Source organism: Lethenteron reissneri, chromosome 34 (assembly GCF_015708825.2).
Source record: "Lethenteron reissneri isolate LAM-NWPU_2019-01 chromosome 34, ASM1570882v1, whole genome shotgun sequence".
Classification (NCBI taxonomy): Eukaryota; Metazoa; Chordata; class Hyperoartia; order Petromyzontiformes; family Petromyzontidae; genus Lethenteron; species Lethenteron reissneri.
The window spans coordinates 12456920-12471888 of record NC_083812.1 but is presented as its reverse complement, the minus strand read 5'-3'; the positions used below and the strand labels follow the sequence as shown (position 1 = coordinate 12471888).

Sequence of the window (14969 nt, the reverse complement as noted above, 5' to 3'; positions counted from 1 at the left end):
AATATATAAGAGTGTAAACACGTTTGTTGAGCTTGGGAAAAGAGACAATGTTGGGAGGATGAACTCCAAAGTGGAAGCAGTGCGAGAGAAGAAGCAGAAAGAGAAGTGAGGTGACCTGCAATGTAGTAAGTGGGAGTGTGAGTGAGTAAGTGAGTGAGTTGTCGTGACCTGCAGTGCGGTGGTTGAACACCGTTGTACAGGATGAGACGAAACAGTCATTAGAAGAGACCGAGTCTTCAACGTGGGTGGAGGAATCAACGAGCGAAGTGCACGGGATCTGGTAGTAGCGATAGGAGAGTGATATGGAGGCAACTGACCGCAGCATTCATCAATCACCCTGACTGCTGCTCGCTGTTGGGAGTGTGAGCTCCCCACACCGCATTCTCGAATGACCGCTCTCCGATACCGCAATGGTGCCTCACTCCGCTGGCCGCCTGACCGCACGCGATCTCGTGGTCGCCAATTCTCGGATCCTGCGGCTGCTGCCATTATAATGTGGGTGCACTGCCAGACTAACAATCTCTACAGAATATTGAAAGTTCGTATGATTTTATATATATATGTGAAACAAATCTAGTCCATGTCCCAGAAAACAAATGGGAAGGAATATTTCAAAAGGAGCAATATATTCATGGATATATATTCTTGGTTCTTTCGGTAAAATCACGTAGAAGGGAAATCATAAAATATAAAAAATTAAACAATTGTTTATTTGTATGTTTTTATTTTATTATTTCCCTTCTACGTGACTTTACCGAAAGAACCAAAAATATGAATCCCTGCGCTCACGAAAGCTTTAAATCGATATTCATGGATAGATTGATCATTCTAAATAATAATGATAGATTTATCTCACTTCTGCGCACGGAGTGTTTAGTACCCATCTCTTATTGGCAATACGGAATCATCAAACTGTGTTAGTTATACGTGAGGATTTCAACAACGAAATCATAAAGCAGGCAATTTTCCTCCTTCCCATGTCTGTCCCTCCACATAAAAATACACGTGTTTTTTGTAGGTATCCCATCAGCCATACTGCCTCCTTGGGTGTCTAAAGTTGTATAATTGGTTAAACACATACAAACGCAGTGCCTCATCAGCAGTCAGGCGAGCTTGAATCAACGCTGGGGAACTGCCAGATGTTTTCGGCAAGATCCCCTCCCCCTCTCAATTTGATATGAATCCTAGTGTGATGCAAAACTATTATAAGAAGTCTTTTTTTTCCATTGAATATTTTATAAGGCATCAGAGCTGTAATTACGCTGAACTAAGTGAAAACCAAACTGGGTACGATGGTGCTCTTCTGCGCAGTCTCTGGTGACGGGGCAATTTCACCCGCGGATGGGACCCACATCCAAGCCCTTCCATTGTCCCAGCTGACGGCACTGACAATGTATTAATTAGCTCTCTACGCCAGTGGTTCTCAACCTTCTTTTTTGCTGGGCTACTGTACCTCTTATTAAATTTTGTTTCAACCGAGTTACCCCCCTTGCCTGACCTTGCCTGACCTAACATGGTTCTGAGAAATACATGTGTGAATAATGAACATCAAAATTTTAACCAATTGTCCACGTTGTGAGGTATCCTAACTTGCTAGTAACTGCAAGCGAATACAAAAATCAACACGTGCTTTGCAAGCACGGCGTCATTTATTCGTTCTCGCTGGTTACTCTTGGAAACCACATTGTGTACGATCAATGGGTTTAGGAAGGTATTTTCGTTATCGGTTACCATATGGATTTAAATTTTATCGCAGTTTTAAATTGGCAGATTCATACATGACTATTCACCTATGACTCGCATGTATGATTTAATTTCACACAATTATCAATCACCTCACGTACCCCCCTGGGATATTGGCACGTACCCCCAGGGATCCGCGCGTTCCCCACAATTGAGAGCCACTGCTCTACACCATCCGCCCACGTCTGTCGCAATGGCAGCAGCGTCCCATCGCATGGCAGGTGATGTGCATATCGCATGCAATTGAGGACCGCTACGTCGCAGATTTTTTTGTCGGTCCGTACGGGCACCTTTTTACGAACCACTCAAAACACCGATTATAAATTATTGTTCAATTTAAATTCTAAGTCAAAATCAGACATTGGTGAAATGTTTCATTTGCCCGTTAAGTTCGTTTGCATGTCCGATCACTAACTTTACATTTGCAATGGTGTATGTAGTGTCGTATTCCTCTTTATAGCAAGCGTATATTCTTATTATTATTACGGAAAACCAACAGTACGTTGTTGCCTTGCGTGCATCGTTACGGTTGCTGCTGTCCCTGCACAGCGCACAGTGAATACTGATCGTGGTGACTTCTTTTTTGCCTAAATTCGCACGATGGCAATTGCTTTCAAATGATCTCACCCACTGGGTGGAATGGAATGGGTGAGGTTTAGTGCCCTATTGCCAGCCACTCGGTCAGGCTCGCCCACCTCTGTCTGGTTTTGACCCAGCGGGTGCGGGAATTGGCGTCTGTATTGATATGTGCCAAGATCTGGTCGCGGGATTGGGTTCAACTTTACAGTATTACTGCAGTGCAGTTTTGATAGGGAGCTTGGCTGACCGAGAAATATACCCGCGTTTGTCCTCCTGCGGAAAATGTGGCAGCTCTACACTAAATGCTGTGGAAAACATTGCAGAGTCAATGCTTGATTTTGCAAGTCAAGTTTGTCAATACCTTCACCGTTAAATGCTGCATAACGAGCATGAATAAATACCATCTCTTCCTGGGTAAGAGAGGCATATTGACGTAGCTGTTCTGGTTTTTCAATTGATCTTCTGCTGACAGGGGTCCAGAAATGATATTTCTGACAGCCACACATTGAAATGATTGATAAAATACAGCATACTCAAATATGGCATGATACAGCATGCTCGATAGATGCAATGTGCTATTCAACGGGTGCCCCAATCACATGTATAACAGCTAGTTTACTTACAAAGCCACACAGGGAAGTGCGTTCATGACTTCACCCACATTAACAGTAATTCTATATGGTAATGTAAATGTATATTCTAGATGTTCAATAGAGTATAAATATCTATGTCAATAGAGTAGACTTGGACCACGGGTAACAGATGGAAGCAGGGGTAATGAAGAGTAAACGATGGGCAACTGGTTAGATAGCCATTCTGTCAAAAACTACAGGAGAACTCCTCTTCTCTGCTACCCTATTGCCCACGACTCCTATAGTCTATATGAGCTGCAGGGTCCGTGAAAACCAAGTCGTTGCGGAAACGGAGTCCAATTCGCCGACAAGAACAGTCCAGCGAAAAGAAATGACTCTGATCGACCGAATTTTTTTCCTAACCCGCGCACAAGCGGGGGGAGATTCGTTACTAACCCCGCTACAGAAAATGGATTCGCAGTATTGGTATCACGGTGGATGAGAGCGCTGCTCTCCCGTACAATAAGTTAAAAAGGCAAGTGTGCGTTTGCAACGTGAGACTCACCAGCTCCACGCGACCGTACGTTCCTACGCCGAGGGTTCTGACGACGCTGAAGTCAGACAGCTGCAGCTTGGGGATAGCACCCATCTGTAACTCCTTCCTAAGCAGGGGTTTTGGAAGGAAACACATCAGGGTGATCAATGACTGGCAGACGATTGCAATCTTCAAAAAGGTGTGAGAGAGGCGTGCGGAGATAACGCGTGATTCGGTCAACTCGAACGCAGTTGCACGCGGTCAGATTCGCGTCTTGTACGTGAACAAACTAAACACGTCAGGTATTCAGCAAACAAAAGGCACATTTTGGAACAGTTTAAATCATAGCAAAGCAATTTAATAGTTTAATAAGTACAATATGTTTTATCCTTGATTCGGAAAATAGGTACAAAGCTCATAAGGTGCAATTACATTGTCTTTCTTGGTGCATTTACAGTCACCGCAGTTAAATATGTTGAGGTAATAATCCCAGTAGCTAGCGATTGTTTAAGTTCTAAAATGAATGCTAAAAAATGCTATGCAGTCATATTAGCTAAATGACAGCATTGTGATTTCCAGAGTAATGCAAAGTCACAAAGAGTGTTTTTAATTCCTGAATACTAACTTAATGACACTCGAGCTATTAAACACAGACACACATTTGTATTACGCGACGTATCCCCACGGTGTTCAAATGTCATCGTCCACAGAGGTATGCCAAAACGAGGGTTACGTAACTGCGTGAAACCCATACTAACAATGTCTCTTTCACATCCTCATCCTCCTCCTCCTCCGCCGCCTCTTTTGCCGATGTAAAATTTCCACCCGTCCCATCTTCGAGACGACACCGTGAGCAGCAGCCGTGTGCCGGGCTGCCGATGGTCTCGTCCCACTCTGCCTGCATCACCCCGTCTCTTTCTCTCCTCTCTCTCCTCTCTCTCTTGATTTACGATGCGGAGAGGAACGACGGCGAGAGGTGTGCGCACACGGTCTGCCGGGTGGTTCAGAAAGTTACGAAAAAGGTCGCCCACCCCACCACAGGCTCAGGATTTATTTAAAGCCACAACGCAGTAGATGCAGCGCCGTTCCAATCTACTTTGGACGTCACTGAACACGATGCTGATGTAACAAATATAATGTTCTCCCTGCGGAGACTTACAGCGGTAATGAGAGGGTGGAAGAGAGGGCCGCTGACAGGGTTCAAAGCACACGGTGAGGGAGCGAGGGAACGCGGCGGCGCTGCAAGACGGTACCAAGATAGGAATCCCATTCCTGGGCTCCCCCGGAGAGCTGTCAATTAGGAAAACCAGTGCAAAGTTGTAATGGGGAATATCATTGCACCATGCACTGTAGTAACACGGCACAGCAGTCGCGCTAGACGCTAAGTGACGAGCGCTCCTGCTTCGTGTTAGAATGCCAAATGAATGTGGCACGTTTTTTTTAAATAAACGTATGCGTTGGACTCGAGATGCGTAGAAATAACGAGTTGCGTGAGAGCAACAGGCGCAGAGGTGGTGGTCGAGCTCAAGAAACAGTGGTCGCGTAATTTCGTTCAATAGTTCCCAAAGTGCTTTGCCAATCTAGCGCGCTGATTGGTCTGCGATCTAAACTAAACTCAAATAAACTTTAATTTTTATCAGGTAAGGCCCACTGAGCTACTACATTAATTATTACTGGTAAGAACCTCCTGGTTACATCAGCCCACAGGGGATTATTGTGTCCGTTCGTCCGTCGTGAATCCAAAAATGGGAGGGGTGGGGCTGGGTGGGGGCGGGAGGGGTGGGGCTGGGTGGGGAGGGGCTGGTCACCCCGTGGTGCCCTTATAAAACTCAACGTTTAACCTACTCACGCCGGCTTGTGCCCGCCCTCACAGTCGGGCACATTTGCGGAATACACCACGCCGCTGTTGACCCTGGCCATTGACCGAGCAACCCAACGTTCCTACCAGCTCCCTCCGCAGGACAATGTGTTTTTTTTACCAGGTAAGGCTCACTGAGCTACTAGATTATTATTATTATGTTTTATAAGCGACCTGGCCACAAATGATAGCTCAACAAAGTGGCTTATGTGGAAATGTATCGCAGCCAAAGACGATTAAACGCGTGTGGATTCTAAATTTGAGAGGGAAAAACTGAGAACCCGGAGAAAAATCCACGCGACCACGGGGAGAACACACAAACTACAAATATACACACGTCAGGGTCGGGATCGAACCCATGATTTCCTCTATACCAGGTGAGGTAGTTAACAAACGATACCAACACCAACACTCTCCCTCAAAACAATCCTGAACAGGATTCATTAACAGTTGACGCTAAATGGGTTAATTGGCCATTGCATATTTGAGTGAGAATCAGGTTTGACAGCAGGCGCCATATTTCAATGTTCATGGTTTAAACGTGATTGGTCAAGAAGAGTGAAGTTGTGATTCTGACTTTTAATTTGCCCAGGTGCCGAGGAAAACGTCAAATTGCCAGCAACAAACTGCACCGTCAAAGTTGGAAAAGATAAGAGGGTGCACTTTCTTGAATTCAGCGAGTTTATTTTTTGCAAGAACTTGGGTAGAGAGACGATGGCAGAGAATTCCAAAGTGAAGGAGTGTGAAGAAAGAAGCAGAAGGAAGAAGTGTTGTGACCTGCAGTGTGGTGAGTGAGTTGGTGAGTGACAGGCGAGTGAGTGAGTTGGTGGATGAGACGAAACAGTGAGTCTGGTAGAAATTAACAGGAACAGTAGCCATTATTATCATGATACTTGTTTACCCAGAAACACCTCACCGAGTCTGAGTCCTCCTTTTCAGGAGTGTCTTGGTAGCAGCAATTAAAGAGTGACGAAGAGGCGACCGATGGCCAATGAGTTCCTCGAGTGAATCGGTGAGTCTTTGATCATAAATCACCCTGACTGCTTCAATTACTTCTACCGGGCGCAGCACGTACATATAAAAAATAAATAGGTCCATAAATTGCGTTTTAAAACTATTTTACAATGTTCTTTCTCCCCATCTTGATACACTTATTGAGACTATATTGTTTACGAAGAAAGTAGTTAAATCGAAAAATATCCACGAAATTAACATTGAAATTAGTTAATTTTAACAGTTGAATTCACTGGTGTTAAATGAGCATTACTGTATATAAATAACATTATTTATGAATAGCCTAAATTTGATAAACCAAACTAATTATCTGGCCAGGTGGCTCAGCGGTTGAACAAGTGACTCGCAATCGAAAGGTTACGTTCAAATCCTGGCTGGGGGTTGACTCAGAAAATCATCCCTCTGGGAAAGAGTGCTTGTCCCATGGAAAGACTCGCCCTGGCCATAGGATTGTGGAATGTCCACGACTGTAAACAGGAGATGAGCACTGACTCAATGCTCATTGGACCCCTCAAATCACTTTGAATCTGAAACTAATTCAGGGGAAGCGTTTCGAAAAGTAAAGTGTTGAGTTAATTTCATTTTTTTTATGGATACATCGTTAATAATATAATCTATCCACGGCTCTATATTTGGCCTAATTAAACTTAAGTGGGCTGCTGTCAACCGTGAGTTTTCCAGAAATTTAGTTTTCGCTATTTTACATAATTCAAAGCTTAACTTTTCACGCGCAATATTATTTTAGAAGAAAACTCATAACCATGACATTAAGAGAGGGAGCTAATGGAGGTGGAAGGGAAGAAGAAGCTCTTGGGTTGTGAGTTTGCAGTGCACTGACAGCAGCTGCTGCTGCACCACTTGTGCTAAGTAGTTTCGCCTCCAACAGAAAAGGTCCTTGCCGAGAAACAGCTGGAAGATCACCACCGTTGATAGTGAGACTTTGAATGTCTAAACCGGTGCTGCTGAAAGTATGGACTCCCAGAAGAAGGTGTGGTTGATGGGATGTGTAAATCGTCTTGGTTCTTTCGGTAAAGTCACGTAGAAGGAAAATAATAAAATAATAAAAATAAAACATAATAAAATAATTCTCACGACGTTTCGGCCACAACGCAAGCAGCCGTCTTCAGACTCTGCCTTCTCGACAGACCTGTTCTCCACCGAAAGAACAAAGAAGATTAATCCCTGCAGTCACGAAAGCTTTAAAAGGGATGTGTAAAGAATATATTTGTATGTATTATGGCGAGGGACAGATTATTATGATTTAAGTATCAGTGATTAGTTTTAACGCAGGACAAGTTTGCTTTCAACACAGGAAAGGGTTTGCATGTCATGTGTTATAAGGAAAATCTCTAGATTAGAAGTTTTCGTGACTGCAAGGTTCCATACTCTTTGGTTCTTTCAGTAAAGTCACGTAGGTGAAAAAAGAAAATAAGACCATTAGAACCTCATTTGCCAGTAAAAAATATGATAATTAGTTTTTTACCCTTTTATCTGGCAACAAAACTGACACCTTTTTTTTACAAGGAGTCATGTTTGCGCACAACTTTGAGTTGTTCGCCTTTTGGCGTCATCTGGTCCAACACCATGTGAGACTAGGCTCTAAGGAAAGCTGTCTCGGGTGTGGACCAATCAACTTCAAAGACAGTGCATACATGATCAGAGTTATGTTTTTTGTTTGCATTATGACTGCAGGTATTGTGGTCTATGCAAACATGACTCCTTGTAAAAGAAAAACGGTGTCAGTTTTGTTGCCAGATAAAAGGGTAAAAAAACAATTATCAAGAAAATAAGAATTAAAATAAATAAATTAAATCACGACGTTTCGATTGCAACACAAGCAATCATCATCAGGTATCACAACCACAGCAAGAATTAGTTTACTGGTTGTCACACCTGATGATGATTGCTTGTGTTGCAATCGAAACGTCGTGATTTTATTTATTTATTTAAATTCTTATTTTATTTTTTTCACCTACGTGACTTTACTGAAAGAACCAAAGAGTAAGTAAATCTCTTTTCATGTTTCTACAGTTCTTTTAGGTTACATAAATTATAATGGATAATAATTTTGTAGCATAGCGTCAGTAGAATATTGCAGAATTTACTCATTAAATGTGTTGGCAAAACCCATGGACCCTGCTAGGCCACCTGATTGGAGAATACAAGGGCTCTTGGACGGGACTGTGGGACCATAGCTTGTGCAGTACAACTACTCGGAGCCGCCTCGCGGCCATTGCCCCTGCGGCTGGATAACGAACTCTGGGTAATCAGCGCATTACCAAATATTAATCATTGGAGTGCATACATCAGTGAAAGGGAATCTCAAGCCACTGTAAAGCGAGGTACACACACAAAACACAAACACTACTCGCATACAAGATACATACAATGTCATTCCATCTTCTTGGTTCTTTCGGTAAAGTCACGTAGAATGGAAATAATAAAATAATAAAAATAAAACATAATAAAATTATTCTCATGACATTTCGGCCACAACGCAAGCAGCCGTCCTCAGGTGACTTTACCGAAAGAACCAAGAAGATGAATCCCTGCAGTCACGAAAGCTTTGAATCGAAATTTAATGTCATTCCAATAAAATAATTGGGCGGATTGGCACACGAGCTCTCAAACACGTGGTCCATGGGGGAATAGCAACAATTTGTACCACCTATGGCACCGATGTGTTGATTTGGCTAATCAGAGTAAATGAATGTACTTGATAACCCACTCATTTAAAATTATGACATAACTCGTTATTGCTGACCACTCAGGTTATGCCACCTCAGATGATACCCAGGGACTAACAGACTGCAAGCTGTTGCACGTATTGGAATAGTACTCACCAGCATTGCGCTCATCACGACTTGCCTCGGTCTTACATTCACCACTCACCACCACCACCAACACATCTCACTCACCACCACCACCAACACATCTCACTCACCACCACCACCAACACATCTCACTCACCACCACCACCAACACATCTCACTCACCACCACCACCAACACATCTCACTCACCACCACCACCAACACATCTCACTCACCACCACCACCACCAACACATCTCACTCACCACCACCACCAAACACATCTCACTCACTACCACCACCAACACATCTCACTCACCACCACCACCAACACATCTCACTCACCACCACCACCAACACATCTCACTCACCACCACCACCAAACACATCTCACTCACTACCACCACCAACACATCTCACTCACCACCACCACAAACACATCTCACTCACCACCACCACCAACACATCTCACTCACCACCACCACCAACACATCTCACTCACCACCACCACCAACACATCTCACTCACCACCACCACCAAACACATCTCACTCACCACCACCACCAACACATCTCACTCACCACCACCACCAAACACATCTCACTCACCACCACCACCAACACATCTCACTCACCACCACCACCAAACACATCTCACTCACCACCACCACCAAACACATCTCACTCACCACCACCACCAAACACATCTCACTCACCACCACCACCAACACATCTCACTCACCACCACCACCAACACATCTCACTCACCACCACCACCAAACACATCTCACTCACCACCACCACCACAAAACACATCTCACTCACCACTGGCCTCTCACACCCACCAGATACTCACCTCTCACATTCACCACTCACTACCACCACCAAACACATCTCACTCACCACCACCACCAAACACATCTCACTCACCACCACCACCAACACATCTCACTCACCACCACCACCAAACACATCTCACTCACCACCACCACCACCAAACACATCTCACTCACCACCACCACCAAACACATCTCACTCACCACCACCACCAAACACATCTCACTCACCACCACCACCAAACACATCTCACTCACCACCACCACCAACACATCTCACTCACCACCACCACCAACACATCTCACTCACCACCACCACCAAACACATCTCACTCACCACCACCACAAAACACATCTCACTCACCACTGGCCTCTCACACCCACCAGATACTCACCTCTCACATTCACCACTCACCACCACCACCAAACACATCTCACTCACCACCACCACCAAACACATCTCACTCACCACCACCACCAACACATCTCACTCACCACCACCACCAAACACATCTCACTCACCACTGGCCTCTCACACCCACCAGACACTCACCTCTCACATTCACCAGATAATCATCACTTACACTCAGCAGACCCCCACACCAGAAACTCACCAGATACTACAAATACAAAAATCCCCGTATAGCCTTAGGGGCCGTCCATAAATGACGTCACGCGATTTTTGACGATTTTTGACCCCCCCCCCTTCGTCACACGGCGTCACAAAAAGTCAGACCCCCCCCCCTCAAATATGACTCTGCCCCCCCCCCCCCCCAAAAAATAAAAAACGCTTCAAATCGCTTTAAACTATTGTCATTGTAGTGCGTATTTAATGTGCCGCTGCACTCTGATGTTCTAGGTTAAAACATTTATTATAAAGTCTATTTAAGTAGAACGTGTTGTCTATATTTATTTAAAGTTGTGCATTTTGATGTGACGTCACATTTCTCACCCCCCCCAACCCCTCGTCACACATCGTCACAAATGTCTGAGCCCCCCCCCCCCAGGTGCGTGACGTCATTTATGGACGGCCCCTTAGACTGTAGACACGACTCCACTCACCAGACACGCACCACTCACCATGCAGCACACACACACTCAGTGATGACAGACAGACACGATGGGTGTCATATGAAACCTTTACATTTCCCACAGAAAATAAGCAGCTGCCCAAAGCACGGGCGAGTCCCCACGATCCTAAACAGATGCCAGTCTCTGCATTCTACTACTGCATTCTTGAGGTCCTCAAATGACTTCTTCAGCTTCACACGATCAATTACTTTATCAAAGTCGTCAAAACACAAATTGTGTGGGCATGTTCAGGGCGTGTGACGCAGTGGCTCAGCGGTGGCACGTTCGCCACTCATTGCAGAGGTTTGCGGCTTGGATCCGGCAGGCCGCCCTGGTTAATACTGGGGCTGTATATAAACAAATTGGCCTCGATTCCCCGAGCCAAATCTTTAATCTTTCGAATAGATTTTTGTGTTTAGTTTGTTTTCCTTCCCCGCACCTCCTATTAGCACGGTTGGCTACGTACGGCGCGAATGAAATTAAACATACATACATGATGCATATACACGGGCATGCTATCGCTCAGAACGTCGACACAAATAGTTGAGAAAGTGTAGCCATCCCAACAAAAGGCAGGAGGGAAGCAAAGACACAGCTGTAGGCCGTTTTCATCTTCACGAAGACGTATGGGTACATTACAGGATGTTTCCAGCCAGCATTCATTTTTCCACGTTATTCAGAGATTTGAATTCACCCAAACTATCGCTCACCGGCAGGCTTGACGAATGCGTCTCATGCGCGTTGTGGGACATTGAGGGGGCGTTGTTGGGAAGCATTGATATGAATTGTTCGCACACAAATAATGAGTCAATCGTGGACAGTGGCTGACAAGAGTTAACCAGGCTGTGCTATTTTGTGCAGCCCCATCCGTGGGAAGTGAGAGATTTTTTTTCTCTATACTGTCGCCGAGCCAAGGCCCAGAGGACCAAAACATAAAACGGCAAATGCACCGTCAAAGTACAATAGGTGAGTCAACGTGTTTCTTGAATTGAGAAAGGTTATTCCTAGAGCTGGGGGTGGGGAGGAAACGATGGGAGGGAATTCCAAGGTGGCGAGGGAAATAAGCAGAAAGAGCAGTGTGGTGAGTGTCTGAGTGTTACCGTGACCTGCAGTGTGGTGAGTGGGTGAGTGTTACTGTGACCTGCAGTGTGGTGAGTGTTTGAGTGTTACCGTGACCTGCAGTGTGGTGAGTGTCTGAGTGTTACTGTGACCTGCAGTGTGGTGAGGGGGTGTTACTGTGCCCTGCAGTGTGGTGAGTGGGTGTTACTGTGACCTGCAGTGTGGTGAGTGGGTGTTACTGTGACCTGCAGTGTGGTGAGTGGGTGAGTGTTACTGTGACCTGCAGTGTGGTGAGTGTCTGAGTGTTACCGTGACCTGCAGTGTGGTGAGTGTCTGAGTGTTACTGTGACCTGCAGTGTGGTGAGTGGGTGTTACTGTGACCTGCAGTGTGGTGAGTGGGTGAGTGTTACTGTGACCTGCAGTGTGGTGAGTGGGCGAGTGTTACCGTGACCTGCAGTGTGGTGAGTGGGTGAGTGTTAATGTGACCTGCAGTGTGGTGAGTGTCTGAGTGTTACCGTGACCTGCAGTGTGGTGAGTGTCTGAGTGTTACTGTGACCTGCAGTGTGGTGAGTGGGTGTTACTGTGACCTGCAGTGTGGTGAGTGGGTGAGTGTTACTGTGACCTGCAGTGTGGTGAGTGGGCGAGTGTTACCGTGACCTGCAGTGTGGTGAGTGTCTGAGTGTTACTGTGACCTGCAGTGTGGTGAGTGGGTGTTACTGTGACCTGCAGTGTGGTGAGTGGGTGAGTGTTACTGTGACCTGCAGTGTGGTGAGTGGGCGAGTGTTACCGTGACCTGCAGTGTGGTGAGTGGGTGAGTGTTACTGCGACCTGCAGTGTGGTTAGTGGGTGAGTGTTACCGTGACCTGCAGTGTGGTGAGTGGGTGAGTGTTACTGTGACCTGCAGTGTGGTGAGTGGGTGAGTGTTACTGCGACCTGCAGTGTGGTTAGTGGGTGAGTGTTACCGTGACCTGCAGTGTGGTGAGTGGGTGAGTGTTACTGTGACCTGCAGTGTGGTGAGTGGGTGAGTGGCTGAGTGTTACTGTGCCCTGCAGTGTGGTGAGTGGGTGTTACTGCGACCTGCAGTGTGGTTAGTGGGTGAGTGTTACCGTGACCTGCAGTGTGGTTAGTGGGTGAGTGTTACCGTGACCTGCAGTGTGGTTAGTGGGTGAGTGTTACTGTGACCTGCAGTGTGGTGAGTGGGTGAGTGTTACTGTGCCCTGCAGTGTGGTGAGTGGGTGAGTGTTACTGTGACCTGCAGTGTGGTGAGTGGGTGAGTGGCTGAGTGTTACTGTGCCCTGCAGTGTGGTGAGAGGGTGAGTGTCTGAGTGTTACTGTGACCTGCAGTGTGGTGAGTGGGTGAGTGTCTGAGTGTTACCGTGACCTGCAGTGTGGTGAGTGGGTGAGTGTCTGAGTGTTACTGTGACCTGCAGTGTGGTGAGTGAGTGTCTGAGTGTTACTGTGACCTGCAGTGTGGTGAGTGTCTGAGTGTTACTGTGCCCTGCGTGTGGTGAGTGGGTGAGTGTCTGAGTGTTACCGTGACCTGCAGTGTGGTGAGTGGGTGAGTGGGTGAGTGTTACTGTGACCTGCAGTGTGGTGAGAGGGTGAGTGTCTGAGTGTTACTGTGACCTGCAGTGTGGTGAGTGGGTTAGTGTCTGAGTGTTACTGTGACCTGCAGTGTGGTGAGTGGGTGAGTGTCTGAGTGTTATTGTGACCTGCAGTGTGGTGAGTGAGTGTCTGAGTGTTACTGTGACCTGCAGTGTGGTGAGTGTCTGAGTGTTACTGTGCCCTGCGTGTGGTGAGTGGGTGAGTGTCTGAGTGTTACCATGACCTGCAGTGTGGTGAGTGGGTGAGTGGCTGAGTGTTATTGTGCCCTGCAGTGTGGTGAGTGGGTGAGTGGCTGAGTGTTATCGTGACCTGCAGTGTGGTGAGTGGGGTGTCTGAGTGTCACTGTGACCTGCAGTGTGGTGAGTGGGTGAGTGTCTGAGTGTTACTGTGACCTGCAGTGTGGTGAGTGGCTGAGTGTCTGAGTGTTACCGTGACCTGCCCCCTTGTGAGCATGGGTTGTCTCCAGGTGCGCTGGTTTCCTCCCACACGTATAAACACTCACCATTGTCTGAAAACATCTTAAAGTAAACACTCATTGCAGGCCTTCCGAAAAAAGAGTCCATGACTTTAGTGTGGCTTTCTTGGATAATAAAAGCACATTTTACAATAAATGTGTTAGTTATTCTTTAGTCATTATATATTCATATAATATGGAGGACATCTCATGGTCTCTTAAAGAAGATGTCATCTGCCACCAGAAGACTGGTGGCAGAACACAGTAATCGACTTATGGAGGCATTGGCCCGTCACCGCTCTTTATTTATTTATTATTTGTCGACTCTTCCAGGAGAGCCACGCCACCCCTGAAGGTCTGGACATCTGGGCCATAGCATCCAAGGACCGGACAGGCAGTACACCACAGGCAGACTAGCGCTTGTGCTCCTCTATATATAGTGTAGAGTGTGGCGATCGAGTATTAACTGGGGACTGCACTAGTTGTTGTTTTGTGTATGTGTGTCTGCCTCCCATAGTTATATAATGTGGAGTGTCTGAACCACTTCTCCCTCGGGCCTCTGTGAGTGGCAACGATGTCCACTTTGGTACCAAACCCAACGTGTAGGAAACAGAGTCCAGCTTACACGAGTACATCACGTTTCACTAACCCATACCAATCATAACCACGTGCCGCTTAACAAGCAAGCATGCCTTACTTTATTATAACCTTGTTAAATTCACGAAACGTATTAACTCTGTATCTATCACGGCTTTAATGGTGCTCTTTGTTGCTAACCGCTTGATGGCTTGGCCCTTTGGCTCTGTGCTTAGCAACCTTGTTTAAAAAAAAAA

General features: G+C 46.1%; 1 pseudogene; it reads right to left on the bottom strand.

The window, feature by feature from the left end:
* Positions 1-4404, bottom strand: part of LOC133350709 (cGMP-dependent protein kinase 1-like) — a 29920-nt pseudogene extending 25516 nt beyond the window's left edge.
* Between the last annotated feature and the right edge of the window lie 10565 nt (positions 4405-14969).